Source organism: Manis pentadactyla, chromosome 10, assembly GCF_030020395.1.
Source record: "Manis pentadactyla isolate mManPen7 chromosome 10, mManPen7.hap1, whole genome shotgun sequence".
Taxonomy (NCBI): Eukaryota; Metazoa; Chordata; class Mammalia; order Pholidota; family Manidae; genus Manis; species Manis pentadactyla.
In genome coordinates this window covers 34,204,360-34,224,748 of record NC_080028.1, presented here as the reverse complement: position 1 = coordinate 34,224,748, position 20,389 = coordinate 34,204,360, and the positions used below count along the sequence as shown (strand labels likewise).

The 20,389-nt window shown below is 39.2% G+C and overlaps 1 long non-coding RNA gene across 5 annotated transcripts; it reads right to left on the bottom strand.

Moving 5' to 3' along the window:
* Nucleotides 1-9,031: 9,031 nt before the first annotated feature.
* On the bottom strand, nucleotides 9,032-19,981 carry LOC130679000 (uncharacterized). 5 transcript variants are annotated; one of them, XR_008991993.1, is made up of 6 exons: nucleotides 19,871-19,981; nucleotides 19,136-19,311; nucleotides 18,463-18,588; nucleotides 14,923-15,146; nucleotides 11,722-14,053; nucleotides 9,032-10,446 (listed from the first exon to the last, which is right to left on the bottom strand). It is a non-coding gene; the product is annotated as an uncharacterized LOC130679000 (long non-coding RNA). The 5 variants fall into 5 exon arrangements; XR_008991992.1 differs by lacking the exon at nucleotides 19,871-19,981 and having other exon boundaries at nucleotides 18,463-18,666; nucleotides 19,136-19,862; XR_008991991.1 differs by lacking the exon at nucleotides 19,871-19,981 and having other exon boundaries at nucleotides 14,908-15,146; nucleotides 19,136-19,862.
* Between the last annotated feature and the right edge of the window lie 408 nt (nucleotides 19,982-20,389).

Below are 20,389 nucleotides of genomic sequence, written 5' to 3'. Positions count from 1 at the left end.
ACGTTTCATTGGTAATGCCACCAGTCACACACATTCTTACACTGTATTTATGGCCAGGTCTTCTCTGGTCCACTACATTGTAAACTCCTTGAGAGTAGGACTGAATCTTTCTCCACCATTTATCCCATCAGAGTGCCCAGCACCTGGCATCCTTTCCATCAACAAGCACTCAGACAAGCCTTCTACAGCAACAGACACTAAGCCTGGTGCTGGCGTACAAAGATGAATGAGGCACAGCCCGATGGGGTTCTCATTCAAACTGGTGAGAATGACATTTAAACACATGACTGAAGGATGATGAGCACAGGAGAAGTAGATACAAAGTAAGAAAGGATTAATTGGTGGAGGGGTAATTGAAAATGAGAAAATGAGGCCTCAGAAATTGTGACATATGAATCAGGCACTAAAGGAAGAATGGTCAGAGAGGCAGGCAGGAAAAATGATGGAAGTGAAACTTGAGTCAGCTCTATTTACAACCTGTTGGCAACTGTGATGGTGGTAAGGTAACAAGGCTGAAGAATTAGCCCAAGTGTATTTGGATTATGTAGGCTTACTTTGGTATGAAACAGATAAGCAGGAGTTAACTATCACATAGGGATGGACTCTACCAAGGGAAATAAGTGGTGAGGAAGCCAGCTGAAGTCACTCTCATTCTTGGCTATCGGGCTCCCTCCAACACATGCATCACTTTGTTGACGGATGAATGTTTTAGACTAGCAGTTATTTATTAGTGATATTTTAAAAAGAGATATATAGAGGTGGCAATCAAAATTTGGTACAGATCAGAAAATAGTAAAAAGTGCCTTAGACAAATCACAAGCACAGTATCTGTGGTCTAAACCGACTTAGACTTTGGGTCTCTTCCAGCCTCTGAACATGACTTGAGCAGCATTATCACCTACCAAAGCTGAAGTCACTGCTCAATCAAGTTTCCTAATACATGGCAATTGCCAGAATCTTTGTCAGAAGACTGACCTTTGGTTTTTTTTTTACTATGATATGCAGCTTTATTTGACTAAGATAAACAAAAAAGCCAGAAACTTCAAATATAACTGGTTTCACTTGATCATGTTAACTGAAATCTCTTCCTACATGAGAAAAGATTCCCCATCAGCAGGTTGCTTTTGAGACATCTGGCTTCAAAAGCTTTTATTGCCTTTCTCCTATTGTAAAAATATTAAGTCAAGCATTTCTGGGGAGGCATGCAGCAAAAACGCCAACATCAAATTAAGTTGGGCTGATTTCCACTGGGACTGTTTCCACCAAAACAAGTATTTGCTATTGTTTTTACAGAAACACCAATAAATAAATAGTTCTAGCAAAACAGCCCATAGATAGTGACCAATAAAATTATTTCTTCATTTTAAAGCCAGTCCTAAAACATCTAGTCCTAAAACACAGAACTACTAGTGGAGAACACTGATAATTAGACTTCAGAAGCAAAAGATTAATAGTCACAGGAGTTTGAGCCTCCTGTGTGCAGCCTTCATGCCTTAGTAGTTTGTCATCCTTTCTCAGAACCTGCAAAGGTATTCAACCATGATCTAGATGATTTAGCCCTGACCGGACTGGGTACTGCCCCTCCATCTCCCACCAAATGCATTCATACCATCAGAATTAAGCACTGGAGACCTGACCTGAAAGGGACGTGAACTGTCAAAAGATGCCTTGTAATTTCAAATCTAGACCCCCTGGTGAAATCAGCATCTGTCATCCAGTGGGAGGGCAGGGGGTCTGTTTACAGGGAGATGGGCAGGGAATGTGAGCCATTGTGTGTCTTAAGTTGCCCTTTGAACCAAATCAATGGAAATCTTTCCTTACCTGTGATAAGTGCCTCCACATGCTGATAAGCACCTTTAGGAAGTCTTCAGCATATTGATAGACCTCACTAGGACACTGTGTTACTGAGTTCTGGGCCCTACAATCACTCTACAATATGCCTCTCAGGCAAACTCCAGTTCCCTAGCTATAGGACCGTAAATAGAAAACTCAGGAGAATTTCTTTTTCTTTCTCTTGATTGCTAGATAACAAATTAGACACATCAGAGGATTGAAAAGACTCTAAGTTGTATGATTTTGTGGGCAGGAGAACAACTGATTAACCAGGTTGAATTCTTTGTACCTGTTTGCTTTTTGAAGCACACTGTACAGATGAGAGTTGGCAGGGCAGCAGAAACAGAAAGCAAGCTGGGTGCAATGACAGTTTCCACTCTTCTCCACAGAGATGGAACCATGGGCCTGAAGGATCCAGCTGTCTCTGGCTCCCAAGGCTGGTATAATGGCTCTGTTCTCACAGAAGTGCTGACAGAACATGACAAATAGAAAACACATATGAACTGACCTTCCAAAAATGTATTTCAGAGCTTCCTAATCTTCACAGGAATCCTTCAGAGTGAGCAATGCCACCTTCAGGCAGTGATGCAAATGGCATTGAAGGAAGGGCTGCTGTTCCTGCCTGGGATCCTCTGGGCATTCCCCCACTCTGTTCCCCTAACCCCACCCTTCCTGCATTGCCCTTCCAGACACCTTTTCCCTCAGAATCCATTTCCATGTGGTCACCACCCTGCATACACTCTTTTCTCTAAACTGTCCCCATACACATACAGTCTCAGCTTTTAGATCTATCACCTTTTACCAAATATGGAGGCCACTTGTCTCCCATTTTTGGATCCATATATGCTTTGAAATTGTCACTGTCACTAGATGCATTACTAGCTGCAAATACTTTTGTGAGCCTAATGTTGGTTTGGAACCGAGTACACAGGACTCTTGCCCACTTAACATAAGTTAGAAATACTGGAATAGCAAGGTACAGAGGCTGACTGGAGAGACAAGTTTTCATTTTCCTCTCTTACTGCCCTCAGGGTCCCTGGCTCTGAGGGCAAAGTACTGCTCCTTAGGTGTGTGAACGTGGGCTTACACCAGGCATGATTCTATGGCTTCCGAGTCACTCTGCTCTTACTCTTTGTGGACTCCTGTCCGCATCCTGAAAGAATCTGGGTGGGATTTCCCAGAGTTTTGCCCTCCTGATGATGGCAATACTTTGCGGAAGACTATCTTCCTTACCAAGTTGTTGCTGACTCACAAGTTATGGCAACATTTTCCCTGAGAAAGAAAGTCACACAAGTGCAAAATGGTGCATACAACTCCCAGTGCCACTGATGAGCAATCAACTACATCACCCCAGTTAATCCCGAATCAGTTTAGCTTCAAAGTCTGAGCACTTCTCAGTGGGCCAAGCCAGCTCTTGCCCTGGAAGTCCAGGCGAGTCCCCTCTGGAGAACTTACAGCATTCTCCTGCTTCCAGACACAGCAGGTCAAGAGACTTATTTTGAAGAAAATTAAATAGAAAATCTGAACAGAAGTGAATAGAGTTTTGGAACTCAAACATTTGAATCTTTTTCTGTTCCTTTGTCACTTGAGACTAAATCAATTGTCCAATTTGTGGGATAATAAAAAAAATGCCCTCTATCAGAACATGCAATTGCTTTGATATTTGAGTTTGGCAAGTGAATAGAAAGTGTCAAATATGCAGTTTGTATGCCTTAGCTTAGTTCAGAGTGATGCTGATTTTAAGAGATGGGTAATATGTCAATTTATGTAGAGTAGATCAATGAGGTTTATGGGTGTGAAATAATTCATGTTATTTCAAAGCTAGTAAATGGTAGAGCAGGATTCAGTCTGGCTTGTCTGTAATAGAGGCTTTGACATTTTTGCATTAAAGGAGTTAGGGGCAGCTGTTGGATGGAAATGTGGGCAGAGCACTTTTCTGGAAGCTGTGTTAGCACAGCTCTCATTGTTTTACTCAGTGTATTTATTTGGATTAGATCAAGTGGGTAATGGAGAGCAGGAGGCCCTTGGCCTCCCCACTGTAAGCTAATTCTCAGGCTGCCATTGGTTTTCTGACTCCGAGATATACTCTTTGAATTAATATACTTGCAATGTGAAATCCCAGGAAGAAAATTTTAAAGACAAATGTGCAATTAGTAGATTATTAGTAGACCCATAGATTTATTAAGCCAAAGTTCAATCCTCTGCCTGCTTTTCGAGTTCATTCCATATCACTACCCCTCGCACATTTAGGGTACCCTCGCAACATTATGGGTATATTTTTCGGTCTCTAAGGTCCTGCTTTTCACTTTTAGGTCTGTCTTTCTATGTGCCCATCCCTGTTCCTGGACACTCCCCTTCTCATCCTTGCTTTCTCCTCTCCCTTCACCTACGCTTCCCCCGGAAGAACACATGTTAAGTTTCAGCTTCAATGTCACCTCCTCCCTCCCATATCCTCCTTCCATAACACTCATCATGCCCACCAACTTCAAGAGAGGCACTCAGGAGCCTGACCCTGTGCACTGACATTCTGACTCTGGCTGACCATGCAAGTTCAGGTACTCACTAACCGTCTCCGTGTTTGACTTTTTCACCTTTAAATGTGGACGAGAGTGGCAGCTGAGCTCTGGAGGGAGATCCACCCACGTGCACTGAAAGAATACCTTTCCAGCACTTACAGCAAACCTGACTTCTGGCAAGCCCTCCATCCATACTATTACCATTGTTTACAGAAATAGGGGAGAGACTGTCACTAGGCTGGCCACCACAGCCTCCTGGCACATGGCACAGTGTCTTTGAATATTTACTGGATACATGAAACTCCAGTTGCACACACCAAGCATGTCCACTGCTTCTGATCCCACCACCATCATCTCGTGTCTGGATTCTGAAGTCAGCTCCTGACCAATGCTCTTGTTTCTGTCCTTGCTCACCTCCTGTCCAGCCACAGGGTTCTTTTCCAAACTTTAAACACATCATGTTGCTTTTATGGTTTCCCATCTCACTTAGAAAACAACTAAAGTCTCTGACTTGATTCTCTCTTATCCACCTGTCTTCATCTTCTATGACTGTTCTCTAGGCTCCTCACTTGGTTCCAGCCACATCAGCTTCTCAGGTGATCCTCAAACACACCAGGAATTACTCTTGTATTTGTCAGTTTTACCCTGGCTGCTCCTTCTGCATGGATCTCACTATTTCCAGAGATAATGACTAACTAGCTCCATCTGCTCCTTCATGTCTTCTCTAAAGCCAGCTTCTCAATAAGGCCTACACAGTCATCCTGTTAAAAAGTGCAACCACATTAGAAAAATAAATAAATAAATAAAGAGAACAAAAGAAAACTTCGGGAGATGATGTTTATGGCATAGAGAGTGGTGATGATTTCAAGGATGTTTACAGATCTCCAAACTCATCAAGTTTATACATTAAATATGTACAGCTTTGTATGTATCAATTATACCTCACTAAAGTGCTTTCGAAAAAAAGTAACAGATAAAATTGCAGCCTCATCCGTGCTCACCCCCAGCACTCCCAAATTCCTTGCCTTGCTCTCATTTTCTTTAACTTAACACTCCCAACTCAATACTTCAGTCAACTTACTTATTATTACTATGTTTAATGTTTATTTTCTGACTTTCTCTTCTAGAATGCAAGCACCATAGTGCAGAGACCTTTATTTACTCACTGATATACTTTCAAGTGCTGAGAACAGTACCTGGCACTCACCAGGTGCTTAATAAAGATTTTTGAAGAAATGTTTACAGATGCCTGCATATGTACATAGTACATAGTTTCAATTTATCATTACTATTAGGTTGGTAAGGTTAACCAGGAGGCCAACTCTTCTAGGTGAGAAAAGCAAGGAATTCTTCATTTTCAAGTTTGACATAATGCCCTATATAGATTACATCTAAACGGAGCTTTTCAACAAAGGGACTTTGCCCAAAGCCCTATCATTGCGCAGCGTCAACACTGTCTTTGGCAGTAAGGATGCTCTGCTGTCTGGGTGTGGCCCCACCCATGTGGTCTTGACCTAATGTCCCGCTTAGTTTTCAGATGTGCCTGAGCAGCTCTGAGGAATGGCTTGTCGGTTCAGGTCTCACCACGGAGAAACGTTTCTCATTAGCAGGTATGGAGATCTTTCCTGGGCTGTTTATCCTCCTGCGACTCAAAAAAGCATTCTCCCTCATAATCTCTCTTTGTTTTTTAATGGAAATGTAGTTGATATGCAATCCTTATAGTCTCTTTTGTCAATATCTTTTTCCTTATCGATTGCTAAAAACAAAGTGATAATTTCTTAATTTATGATTATAATGGTGATTTTGGCTGAGTATTTCAATCCCTTTTCAACTACTCTGTGGTACATAAAATAGTTTTTGACTTACTTATATTACAAATAGAAATATGTTACTGTGTAAGTTATAGGACAGTAGATTTGGTCTCAATGTAAGAAGTTTTAACAAATAGACAATCAGGATATAGAATGGGCTGACTCTTATTATATAAATTATCCTAATCATTGGAGACAATTTAACTGAAATGCCCAGAAAAGGCAAATCTATAGAGACAGAGTGAAAATTAGTGGTTGCCTGGGCGTAAAGAAGAGAATGGGAGTGACTGTAAACTGGTTGCTTTCTTTTAGGAGTGATGAAAATATTCTAATATTAAAATAATACAACTCTGTTAGTTTATGGAAAGTCATTCAATTGTACAATAAAACGGGTGACTCCTATGGGGTGCATTCAGTTCACTAGGGCTGCTGTACCAAAGTGCCAAGCCAAGGCGGCAGCTGGGTGGGCTCCCTCTGAGGGCTGGGAGGGAAAGGTCTGTTCCAGGCCCCTCACTGGCCTCTAGGTGGTCACCTTCCTCCTTCATCTCTACGGCGTCTTCACCCTGTACAAGTCTGTGTTCAGATGTCCTCTTCGTATGGGGACACCAGACATATTGGATTAGGGTTCACCCTAATTAACTCATTTTAAATTAATTCCACCTTTAAAGACCTTATTTCTGAATACACTTCCATTCTGAGGTACTGCGGGTTAGGACGTCAACATATGGGCTTTGTAGTTCAGCCCATAACAATACAGGCAGACCTCGGGGATGTGGATTTGGTTCCAGGCCACCCACCGCAATGAAGTGAATATTGTAATGAACTGAGTCAAATGAATTCTTTCATTTCTCTGTGCATAGAAAAGTTACATTTACACTACCCTGTAGTCTATTATGTGTGCTATTAAGTACACTCTTAGACATGGTATCATGTCTAAAAGAAGTTAAATCTTTTATTTAATTATTAATGTTAATTAAGTGATTTAAAAATACTTTATTGCTAAAAAAAACGCTCACCATTATCTGAGCTTTCAGGGGGTCATCCTCTTTTTCCTGGCCTTGTCTCCACGCTGATGGCTGACTGATCAGGGTGGTGCCTACTGAAGGCTGAGACAGCTGGATTAAGTTCTTAAAATAAGACAGCAGCAATGAGGTTTGTCATGCTGATTGACTCTCCCTTTCATGAATGACTCCTCTGCAGCACAAGGTGCTATTTGATAGTATTTCACCCACAGTAGAACTTCTTTCAAAATTAGAGTTAATCCTCTCAAACTCTGCCTCTGCTTCATCAACTAAATTTATGGAATATTCTAAATTGTTTCTTGTTATTTCAACAATTGTCACAGAATCTTTACCAGGAGTAGTTTCCATCTCAAAAAACCACTTTCTCTGCTCATCCATAAGAAGCAACTCCTCATACTTCAATTTTTACCATGAGAGTCAGCAAGTCAGTCACATCTTCAAGCCCCACTTCCAGCTCTAGTCCTTTTGCTATTTCTACCTCACCTGCAGTTCTTTCCACACAGTAGCTGCACAGCATAATAAACCAAAGTGCAGTACAAGGAGACATGCAAATTATATAATAAAATTCTTTAAGTAAAACAACTAATATTAATTGAACACTTAGTAGGTACTATGCTAAATACCTTACATTTATCGTCTAATTTGATCTACTCAATAACACTGTGAGGTAAGTATAATCATGTCCACTTTACCCATGAGGGAAGTAAGGTTAAATAATTTGTCTGTGGTCCTAAAGCCAGTAAGCAGTGCAAACATGATTCAAACCATATTAGTCAGAATAGATAGTCTACACTTTTAATCCCTATGTTAACACCTCCATGTGCTGGGGCGTCAGGTCCTCCAACATCAGTTTTGTAATCTCAATTGAATGCAAGAGAAAACTGAGACTCAGAAAAATTAAGCAACCTGCCCAAGTTCACACAGTCTATAATTGGGCTTTCTCCAAAACTCAAGCCATTTCTAAGTATGATGGTATTTCTCGTTTGATATAACTGTGGCTCTCACCGTTTTGATGGGAGATCTCCAGGGCAAGAAAAAGCCTCTTGACACAGAACAGATTCTCAATAGATAGCTGTGGAATAAAGAGAACATACGGAAAAAGGGCTAGTCTATATTTTTAACTTCACAATGATGGTCAAAGGAATCTGCTCATCCTGGAGACCTGAGCTGCCCCAAGCCTGCAATTCTGGAAACTAATTGGGCAGCAAGTCAGTGGAATCATCTTACATGTAGTTCATGATACAGACCCCAGAAGGTATCTCTGGGCTGAATATGTTTGTATTGGGAAATGGGCATCCTCATATCTGCTGGTACAAGTGCCAACTGGAGTGAACTTTTCATGGGGCAACCTGGCGATGCTTCTCAAAAACCTTACACACACACACGCACACACAAACCCTTATGTCCCAATAACACCTCATCTAAGAATCTGTGTTAAGGAAAAGATTGGAAACAACCTAAACATTCAGTAATAAAAGAGTAATTATGGTATAGTCATAGAACATGGTAATTATGGTGCAGTCCTGATCGATGTTGCTTTTTATTATTGTTCTAGATAAAGGTCATGATATAAAGCAAAAAATAAAACCAGTTACAAGGCAGTTCACAGCAAGAGAAATGCAAGTGGCCAGTAGGTATATGAGAGGATAGTTAATCTCATTCAGAATGTAAAGTGATGCAAATTAAAGCAAGAAAACATTTTTCACTATGTTATTGACAAAGAGTTGCCCAGTGGGTAGGGAAATAGGCACTCTTAAGGCACAGAGTTGTTGAAAGTATAGATTGTGACACATTTTGGGGGCAATTTGGCAATTAAACTTAAATTTTTTAAATATATACCCTGTTTTTTGACCTAGCAATATTACTCCTAGCAATTTTACTCTGTCCTATAGAAATACATATATATACAGATATATTCATTACAGCACAAATTGTGGTAGCAAAAAACTTGGAAAGAAGTTAAATGTTCATCAATAGCCAAATGATTAAATAAATGTTAGAACATTCATGGAACATTCAAACAGTGAAACATAGGCACACCTTTAGTGATGTCAACCTTGATGTGCTTTTTTGCAAAGGTGTTTATATTAGTCAGGGTGCAGCCAGGAACACAAAACTCACATTAGATGTCAAAGGAATTTAATACAAGAATTAACTACAAAAGTTTAGAGGCAAACTATTTTATATCCAGAGGGTGGGGATCCAAGGACACAGGCAGCTTTCAGGTGAGGCACAGGCAGGCAGGGAGTTGGGAGGGCAGGGTCAAGTTTCCTCTGTCCAAGAGATAACTCAAGCATCATTCTCTTATCCCTTTCCTTTGTGGGGCCTTCATAATGCTAGACAATCTATTTTCCTGAAAATTGTCTAGTTATGGTCTAAAGGAAAGATGCTTCAAACAAACATTAATACAAGCTTTATAATGTCTCAATAGAAAGTTATATGCATGGTTACTAATACTAGATTATTCTGTGTTAACTGTCAACTGTGACACTATGTATAAGCTGCTATACAGATAAAGGAACCAGAACAGAATAATAGCATTGATTATTTCTATAATCATCATGATTTTCACAACCCTGAACATGCAATAGAAGTAGACAACAAACTTTTATTTCTGTTAGTAAAGTACTCAAACACATCCCTAAAATATTTAACTTTTGAACTAGACCTTTGAACTAAGCAGAAAGTAAGCATTTGCCCTCTCCCATACCTTAAAAAAACAATATTCATTATATCTACTAGATGAGTGTCGGAATAAAATCCATATTTGTCTCATTCTAGTATATTTATGTCTTTTAAAAGCCCAGAGGGATGTTAAAATATTCCATTAAGACTTTAAGTGACAGAAGTGGCAATTATTAGTCTAAAGTTACAAAAAATCAATCTAGTTCTTAAGTAGAAGTAAGAATGTTCTTGATTGATACTTGGCCTTTGTTATCCAGAATCCCCAGCAACAGATTCTAAGACTTGTCATGTTAATACTTTTAACAGAATTACATACAACATACATTTATCATACCGGCATACATTTTCTGATGGCTGAAGGAGACTTAAAATCACACATTAACTTGTTAAGTACTTCCAACCAATCACTGAAATAAAAGACACATTTAAAGACTTAAGCCTATGACATACCCTGCCCTTCTTTAAACTCCATTTTTTCAGACATTTTTCCTTTCCTGCTCATTTTGGCATCTGGAACATGATAAACCCTTGCTCGATCATTTAGAAACATCGAGGTGCAGGAGTCCAGAAACAGTCAACCTAGTATGAAAAGTTTTAAAAAGCCTTCAATTTATGATTCATTTTAAAGAATCTCTGATGGTCATGTGACTTACATATATCAAAGTGTGGCCTATGGATATCTGGGGGCCCCCAGGATGCTTTCAGGGTTTCTGTAATCTCAAAACCATTCTTACAATACTACTAAGTCATTATTTGACTTTTTCCCACTGTATTGCCATTTCCAAAGATGGTGCAGAAAAGTGTTAGTGGGTAACACTGCTAGTGCCTAAATACAATCATGGCACCAAAACCAAAGTGTGCTAGGAGTCAATGTATTCTTTAGTTCTAAGTGTTTGCAGTTTATTACTCATGAATGTTCCTGATGAAGCAGTAAAAATTATTAATTGTATTAAATCTTGGCCCCAGGGGCTCATGGACCACACTTTGAAAATCAATGATCTAACCAGTGACAGAAAACAGTGCGGGTAAATGTGGCTGAAAGGAAAACAAGATGGTGGCCAGTTGTATTTGTATGTTTCTCTTACAATCAATCTCTCCTCTTCAGTCTTTAGCCCTCTAGCTAATGGCCCACAGTCTCTGGCTGTTTCTTTGAAGAAAATGAATTTTTTTTTTTTTTGTAGATAATTATTTTTTATTGAAGGGTAGTTGACACACAGTATTACATTACATTAGTTTCAGGTGTACAACATAGTGATTCAACATTTATATACATGATAATTCTAGGTACCAGCTATCACCATACCAAGTTGTTACAATATTTTGACTATATTCCTTATGCTATACATTACATCCCGGTTACTTATTTATTTTACAATTGGAAGTGTGTACTTTTTGTTGTTGTTGTTTGTGAGGGCATCTCTCATATTTATTGATCAAATGGTTGTTAACAACAATAAAATTCTGTATAGGGGAGTCAATGCTCAATGCACAATCATTAATCCACCCCAAGCCTAATTTTCGTCAGTCTGAGAAAATGAATTTTAAGTTCTTAACAACTAAACTTCCAGAACACACCTATTTCTAAGTTGGGGACTGCCTGTAATATGCAGTCTTTTCTAGAAATAAAATTGCCTGGAATGGATATGAATATTTATTATTATACAGAACAGACATTAAGTGGAAACATTAGCTATCAATAAAACCTACATCCTTGAGCTATGAACATAAAACTTAATTTGAAATCTTAGTATACCATGCAGTTGAATACAGTACTCCCCACACCTGATTCCCCAAAAAAACCCAGCACTGTATTCAAGTTAGTTCCTAAATAATATTAGCATTTTTATCTCCTACCTGAATTCTGACCAAAAGCCTTTTCTGCTGCTCTCAGAGATTCCAGAAGTTTAAGAAATGTGATACAATCATACTGAGAAAGATACTGCAGCAAAGTTCGTAGTATCTTCAAATCCTGAACCAAGGATTTAGTCTTGGCTCCAAGCTGGTGCCACAAAGGATCCAGATAATGGTGGATTGTCTAAAATAAGGGTAAAATTTAATATTGCTAAAAATATGTTCTACATAGCTATTATTAACACTATAGTCTCAAAAAACATTATCCCTGTGTACCGAAAAATGGTTAAAATAGTAAATTTTATGTTCACATATATTTTGTCACACACATACAAAAAATCCAAAACATTATCTCCCAAGGAGGTGGACAGAAAATTTCAGTTCCTAAGATTCTAATTATATGTTTAATTTTTCAAAAATGAAACAGAGTATCTTATCACTAAAGTCTTTATGATCAGATAGTCAATTCATAATTATCTACATTTACTTTATTGGTCAGGAGAGAAAAGACCTGATAAGAATCAGATAATCAATTGTTTGTTTTTATGAAAAGTCAAAGCAGGTAGCTCAGAAACACTCAATTTCTGCCAAGGTGGGCTGAGATCTTATCCTGGATAGATAAAGATGTGGGATCCAGTCAGAGAGATGATGAAGCTGAAGGCATAAACCAGGGAAACAATGTGGTATCAAATTAAACAACAATGTATCTTAATTTGGTGGCATAAAATATTTGTTAATTTTTTTACCACTGTGCTTCATGGATGGGAAGATATTTGTTAAATTAACAGTGGGCTAAGTTTGAATAACTTTTAAGATCCTAAAAAGTTGCCTAAAACACAGAACAGCTTTTTGTATATACTATGTGGGTTATGTGGGTGTACAAACACACACACACACACACACACACACACACACACACTTCCTGTCCTTCGTAAACTGATTCTGTAATTTAAAAAGATGATACACAACATGATAGGGAAGCAGTATCACTACATGGCATCTTATCTAACAAATTTAATACTGAGCAGGAATAATACTTAGAAGATTTGTTGCTCAAAACACAACTCTTGTGAAAATGAAATGCTACTACTAATGATTACTCCAGGACAATAGGCAGATACCAAGGCTGTCTTAGATATACTGGGACATATATTTGCATGCTTGTTTTATAAAATCATCTACAAAAATTAAATTTTCTAACAAGACCCAAGTTGTATGTAGATTTGGTTACTAAAAGTAACTTTGATTTTTACTAGCCAGGGGATGATAAACAGAAATTTAGTGCAAAACATACTAGGCTACATTTTGTTTTTCTAGGAATATACAGTCTATTAAAAGAATGTGAAGATGTGGAGGTTTTTTTGGTTTCACTATGCCCTAAGCTTTAAGAGTAGAGGAACAAAACACATGAAATTAGTCTTATGTATCATTATTCCACAGTAAAATAATTTTTGGATGAATCAGAGAAATGAGGAGTTACATTTTTCCTCTTCCAGCCACAAAGGGTCGATTCAGAGTTTAAAAAGGCAGGAACTTGTTCTACCAAAATATCTAAAGTAAGTTGCCTGGAATTTTTAAAAAGTCAGCATTTTCAGGATCTATAATTCAATCTTAGACATTTATGTGTCTGTATTAATATTAATCTATGATAAAAAAATCAGAATAAAAATTCCTTGAACTAAAGTCTTACCATTTTCTCAGTTCGGAATGTACTTTTAGGACAGAGCAAGTTTCACATTCCTCAATAGTGAAAACTCATCCAAATTATTTTTACTCGAAACAAGAGATCATAAATTACAAATGCACTTATGTAAAACTCTTCTACCTGAAGATATCCAAAGGTTGCTTCAGAGCAAAAAGGTATTTATCTTTTTCTTCATTATACGTAAAATGAGAGATAATCACTGTATAACTGCAAAAATTAGAGTCATGCGGATATGCCAATCCATGTATGTCACTATAAATTACTTTCCACTAAACCAAAGAAGCTATACTTTAAATCACTTCCAATTTAATTTTAAAATAACAGCAAATTCCTATTAAGAACATGGCAATACTAAATTAACTTGCATTCTCTACGGTTTTAACAGGACAAGCTATGCTTAAAAGGGAAAAGAAACAGAATATCTTGTCAAAGGATTTTCCAATAGTGTTTTCTAAAGATAAATATTCAACGTCAAGTGACAAGTTACAGCACTTCAGTTCCTTCAAACATGCATTTAAGATGTCCAGTATGGCAGTCTGTATAGCAAGCATGGCTGGTGTCATAGAGACATGAATTTCTAGGACTTCAGGTTTGTGCTGTTCTAAAAATGAGTTTACTGCTACATGGAACCTAAAAAGACAAACATTTTTGAAATATTTTCTAGAGTTTCAAGAGCTGCATATTTCTGGTTTAAAACTCTAATGGTTTCTCTGTAAATGCAATTAAGAAACAAAATGGAAAGCCAAATGGCAATGTTTTCAGGAATACTTTTAATCTCAGTGAATGAAAGTATTATTCAAATAAGGCAGGGGTCTGCAAACGATGGTCTGGGCCAAACCCAGCACCTGTTTTTAGTCTTATGAGAACACAGCTGCCCTCATTGTTTATGTATTGTCTATGGCTGCTTTCTTGCTCTAACAGTAGACTTGAATAATTGAGGCAGATGGCAGAGCCTGCAAAGCCCAAAATATTTACTATCTGGCTTTTTATGGGAAAAGTACGTTGATCCCTGAAAAAAGGTATCAAGAAAGAAAAAAGACCACAATCACCCTTAAATAAAGATACAGTGTAACCAAAACACAAATTAGCATAGGCGGCAAAATGTTTTAAAGTTGAAACCTGTGGCTTTTTTCCTAGAAGTTATATAAAACTTCTTCAAGATCTTTGTTTTTTCATTGTTTTCCAAATGGAAGTGGAAGTCTTAGCCCATATAAATCTGTAGTTCACTGGCCACTGTTGTGTATGTGTCTCTCGAGCCCTGAGGGTTCCACTAAATGTACAAGAAGGAATACAGTGGCTGCCCTTGGAGAGATTTGATGGGATACCAGAAAAAGACTATCAAATCTCTCTCTCCTTTAAAAGAATCACAAATGTGGCACCCATACACTTATCTTTGGAGGCACTTGTTATGAGCCTGACTACCACATGCCAAGCACAATCACAGTACAGTTTACCTTACGTTCACTGAAGTGCAAAACAATTACAGCAGATGTGCTCACAGATGTCTGTCACATAATGCTGTTTAGCTTGGCCACAGATACAACTTCCTTACGAAGAGATTTCTCATCATTCTTTCCACATGACAAAAACCAGTGTCAAAGGCGACAGCATTGTCTGTGAAAGCTTTAATGAAGCCACGTTTTATTTTTCTGGCAGAACAGGCGCAAGATGAATGCTTCTTGACAGGACTTGATGATTCTGTGAGCTCTGAACACCAAGATGCCTGAGGGAGGAAGTTATCATTTATTTCACAGAACAGACATGGAATTTTCCCGCTCATGTTCATTCACTAACTTGTCCCATTTTTCTTCAGCACCTGCATAAACTTGGGCAGGAACTGTTCTAGGCTGGGGACACAGCCATGGACAACCAGATGCAAACCCCTGTCCTCATGACACTTACGATAAGCAATATAAAGAAGTACAGACAATATTTGATAGCATACAAGGTGATGAGTGCTAAGTAGAAAAATTAACCAGAGGAGAAGAGGGAGTATGTGTGAGGTATGATGGTGGGCTGCAACTTTAGACAGGGGGGCCTCACATCTGAGTAGAGGCTTAGGTGAAGTCAAGGAAGTGAGCTGCGGGCCAAGAGGGCTCCAGGCTGAGAAAGCAACAAAGAACAAAGGCCCTGGAGTGGGGAGTGTCTGGCATGGTGGAAGAGAGTTTCTGAAAGCAAAGTGAGTCACTGATTTTCCTTTTATATCTGAATCAGCTGTGGGCTACATAAAACAGCTGCATTTCAGAAGTCCGGGCAACATCTGTGTTGCCTACTAGAATAATTCAGTTATCAGAAGCAGAGTATATTCGGTCGAGAGATAAATTAGTCTACTGAAAGTACTAACCTTTAATGACTACATTATATTTAATACATCTGGGTTTTTTTGGAGATGGTATGATAGTGACACCTTTGAATCACAAGAACAAGCACAGTTATACGTTTCCTTATTTATAAAATGAGAGCCCTCGACCAGATGATGGATCTACCTATCATCTATCGATAAAATGTCTATATAATGTATATATATGTGCCATTTTGGTGCAGTGTGATTAGTGATAAATTAGGGAGAGACGTGATGATATACAAGTGCATAAAAATCATTTCCAGATCAGAAGTGCAATTATTTATGACGATTCTGTCTTCTGGACTTAAATCAAGCCAGTTACCTTTTACATGTGTGTATAAATGTGCTCACATGTTTTTGTCCCAGTTCTCATCATTCCTAGGGTTTGGAAAATGACACTAATAGTAATTTATGATTGTTTCTAGTAGTTCAATACACTCAATGCAGATTCTATATTTTGGTGTTTAAAGTTTGGATTGAGAGGATGGAGTTAAAATTTATTCTATCTAAACAAGCTGGTTTCCAAATACAGTAAAAATTAAGAGTGTTACTTAGGAATTTGTAGATAAAGGATTTTGAGTTACCCATTTATATAGCTAATTTCCTACTCAGAAAAGATTTTCTACCCAGTAGGTGGGCTTTTCCAAGCATTGTACTGGGCCACATTTGCTGGCCTGCATTGAAATATTACGTGAAGTTAAAAATAATAAAAATGGACTTTTAAAGAAAAGGAGACCCTTAATTTAAGGAAATGTGCTCTAAAAGGTTGTCATTCTTTTAGAACCCAGAAGGAGGAAGAAGAGAATATTATATCCCAGGCACTGGGTTTGAGTACTTTTACAGTTTTTTATTTTATTTAACCCTTACAATGATTCTATAGGGTAGGTATTATTACGTGACCACGGAAAGACAACTTGATCAAACAACTTGATCAAGGTCATCCAGCAAGTAATGGGAAACCAGAGGTTCCAAATCATGTGCAACTGACAAGCCAGGACCTGCCCTTTAAAATATAAAAATGAAAACACCACAAGCAGGTTATATTTCTGGAGGCAAGCCAAGAGTCCCACAAAAGCATACTTAAATTTTTATGCACCGATCACAGCTCCTATTTCATATTGTAATTACTTCTTGCCATCTATCTGCTCCACTAAACTGCTTGGGGACAAGAACATTCTAACAAGCAGAAATCACACAAATGTTTGCAATGTGCCATGCATGATGCTAAGAATCTGACATGCATTATCTCATCTCACCATCACAACCACCTTAGAAGGGAGGTACTATTACTGTTGTCAATTGACAGATGAGTAAACTGAGTCACATGGAAATTAAGAAACTTGCCCAGGGTCACACATTTAGTTCACTGTGAAGATAAGCTCAAACTCAGGGGCAGCCCTAAAAGAGTTCAACCACACTGTGCAATTTATCTTTGTCTTCAGCACCTACCACATTCCTGCCAAACATGGGACACGTGGTGAACTACATGTTTGTTGAATAAACGCAAAGCCGAATTATGGCATGGTGGGGACAAATCTAACATGAGTTACTTTTTTTAAGTGTCCTATAGAAAGTGTGTTCTGAGTTCTACTTGGAGCTGTAAGGAGCTGTTTTAGGAGGGAAAGCATCCTCCTGTCCCCATTCTTTTCAAAGTACAATCTGGGTAGATACACAGTTCTCTCATTGTTTAGGAGATGTGGTTGACAGGTGCCCCTAGGGTGGACTGGGGGTGGTGATAATGGGTAGTAACAAGGGCAAGTTAGGGCTGGGGACATACAGCACTTCCCAAATGATCCGTGATTTGGGGACTGCTCTTTGGTCTGTAAAAGCTGGGGTGAAAGCACAAATGAGCTCCTGGGACATGATCCCAGGTGGTAGAGAATTTGAAGGAATTCGTTTTTGGCATTCATTTGCATTCTATTCAGCTGAGCAGCAGTGGCAGCTCCAGCTTCATCACTGGTTGGAACTAATCAGAAATGGGCATGGAATCTGGCATTTTTAATCAGGAACTACCCATAAGCTATGGACATTGCTTTGATTCAAATTGCTCTCCGCCTTATTAGGTTGAACTGTTTCTGTATATCTGAGTAATACTGACATCTAGTGGTAGTTTCAACACTTTGTTTTCATTATACCAATTAAAAAACAGCTTATAAGAAAGCAGCAAACAGTAAAAGAATTTACCACATATTAAGATTTCTAGTTACAAAAAGACAATACTTTTTTTGATATTATTTATGAATTGTATATTATGTACCAGGCACCATTCTAAGCAACTGATTTATTTTATCTGTCTTAGTCCTCATGATAACTCTAGGAGCACCTTAATCTCTCAATTTAAGAAATGAGAAAAACGGAGGCTCATGCAATTAGGTAACTTGTCTGTCTGCAGTAGTATTACCAGTCAGAGCCAGGTAAGTCTGACCACACATGCTTGTGCCACAGCTTGTAACAATTAGTGATGTTATGAAAGTATAATGAAACTTTTCCTTCATCAGTTTATTATGAACCATATAAAGCATTCATTCATACATTTGCTTATTAACTATTTCTTCAGGGTCATCTAAGTCTCGGGCAAGAAGATAGATACGGTGGGAAGTACGATTAAGAATTTCATTTTCTCTCTGCCCTCCAGAGGTTCACCAGATCCCAGGATAGCCATGAATCATTCATCCAACAGATATGTGTGTAGTACCTGCTATGGACCAGTTACTTCGTCCAGGATGAGTAAGTTGTTCCTTGTACTTACGAAGCTTATTATCTCACAAGTGAGAGGAGTAAATAAACAGCAAATACAGTGTAGTGTTTTGAAGCACTATCACTAGAGAGAAGCACAAGGTAACTTGAGGTCACAGAAGCAGGGCTCCTGAATTAATTTTAGTTAAATCATCAAAGGTTTCTGAAAGGACAAATAATAACGAAAAATAATTCACGTTCTATGTGAATTCTAGCTAAGATTAAACCATTCTTCTCAAAATAACTAAGCAACTATGTGGTTTAATTTCAAATGAAGGGACAAAACAGTATTTAAAGAGGAAAACCAAATATTTTAGGAAATATACGAAGAATATTTAATAAGTGCTTCAAGTCTGATCAGGTTTGAAAAGCAAAGGCCAGCCAACTACCATGTGTTTACTGGATATGAGCTGAGAAAACAATTAAAAGTCAGTCTCACATTTAGTTACTTATTCAGGCCACAAATATTTATTGAGCATCTAAAATGTGTCTGGTATTGTACTAATGCCTTGGACACACATGGTTGAGCAAAAACGCCTACTGCTACCCACAAGAAGATTCTAGTTTAGAGTAGCAGAGGGGAGAGACACTCCAAAAGCGCAGATTTATATACAAATAATAAGGTTTCTTACCAGTAATTAAATCTGAAGGAATTCTATCAGTCAAGAAATCAACCACGAGTATTCGACTAGTTGCAAATATCACACCGCCTTGTGTGTAACCCTCATAGCGACTGTTACTTGGGATTTCATTTGTTACATGGCGTGGGAGGTGTTCCTTCTATCTTCAGCTGATTGATAAAATATTCCTAAATCAAATCAAACTTGATTAGTAGTTTTAAAACAGGGCAGCTTTTTTAGGGGGCATCATTTGCATTTAAAATGATAGACTGCCCTTTCTCAGAGATAATTCACAAATTAAGTTCCTCTTTCACGGTGATCAACCAACCACTCTGCATTTAACCAGAGCTTTGTTTTTGGGTATGCATTAAGGAAATCATTGCCCTTGAGATTTTACTAGCATTTTAACAACAAAAAAGACTTTTTTTAAACCCTGGGTTCAAAGACTTCTGCTACCTAGAAATACTTCCCACCCAAGCCAGGTTTTGCAGGCAAGCTAGTACTGTGTGAGGAGGTAGTAAGGAATCCTTTTCCCAGGCAGGGTTTAGTCTATTAGTTATCTGTCTCCGTCCACCCTAGAGGGGATTTCATAACGCCAGTGTATCCCCTTTCCGTCCTTCTCAGCGGCTCCATCCTCCTTACCCCCAGGTATCCCACCCCAAAATCCTCAGCTTCCAGCTTCCTTCGATTCTGACCCCGTGCCCCTCTTCCCACAGCCCGGGTGACCTCCTCAGTCCCTCCTCGTACCTGGAGGGCTCGCCCCAGCCTCTGCGGCTCCTTTCACACGTCCCCATTACCCCCAGAGGTTCCTCCATCCCCATCACCGTGCCGTTTCACAGACCCTATCCCTCTGACCCCAGCGAGCCCTGAATACCCGGCTCTGGGATTCCCTCGCTATTCCTACCCACACCCACCTGCAGACAACCCCATCCCTTTCAGGGACCTCCCTTTCTCCCGGCTTCCCTCCTCAAATGACTCCCATGACCCTCCCAGGTCTCCTCCGCCCCTCTCAGCGTCAGGGACCTGCACCCTCCCCGGGACCCTCCTACCCCATCTGTGTCCACGCGCCCTGTCAGGGACCTGCATCTGCCTCACGGACCCCCATTCAACGCCCTCCCGCCCGCGTCAGGCCCGGCCTCGCCCTCAGAGGACTCGCGTCCGCTCAGGAGGCCCCGACGCAGCCGAGGTGACGGCGCCGCAGCTCCTCGGCCGGCTGAGTGTTGAGCACCAGCACCAGGCATGCTGGGCGGCAGTGCAGCCGGAGGA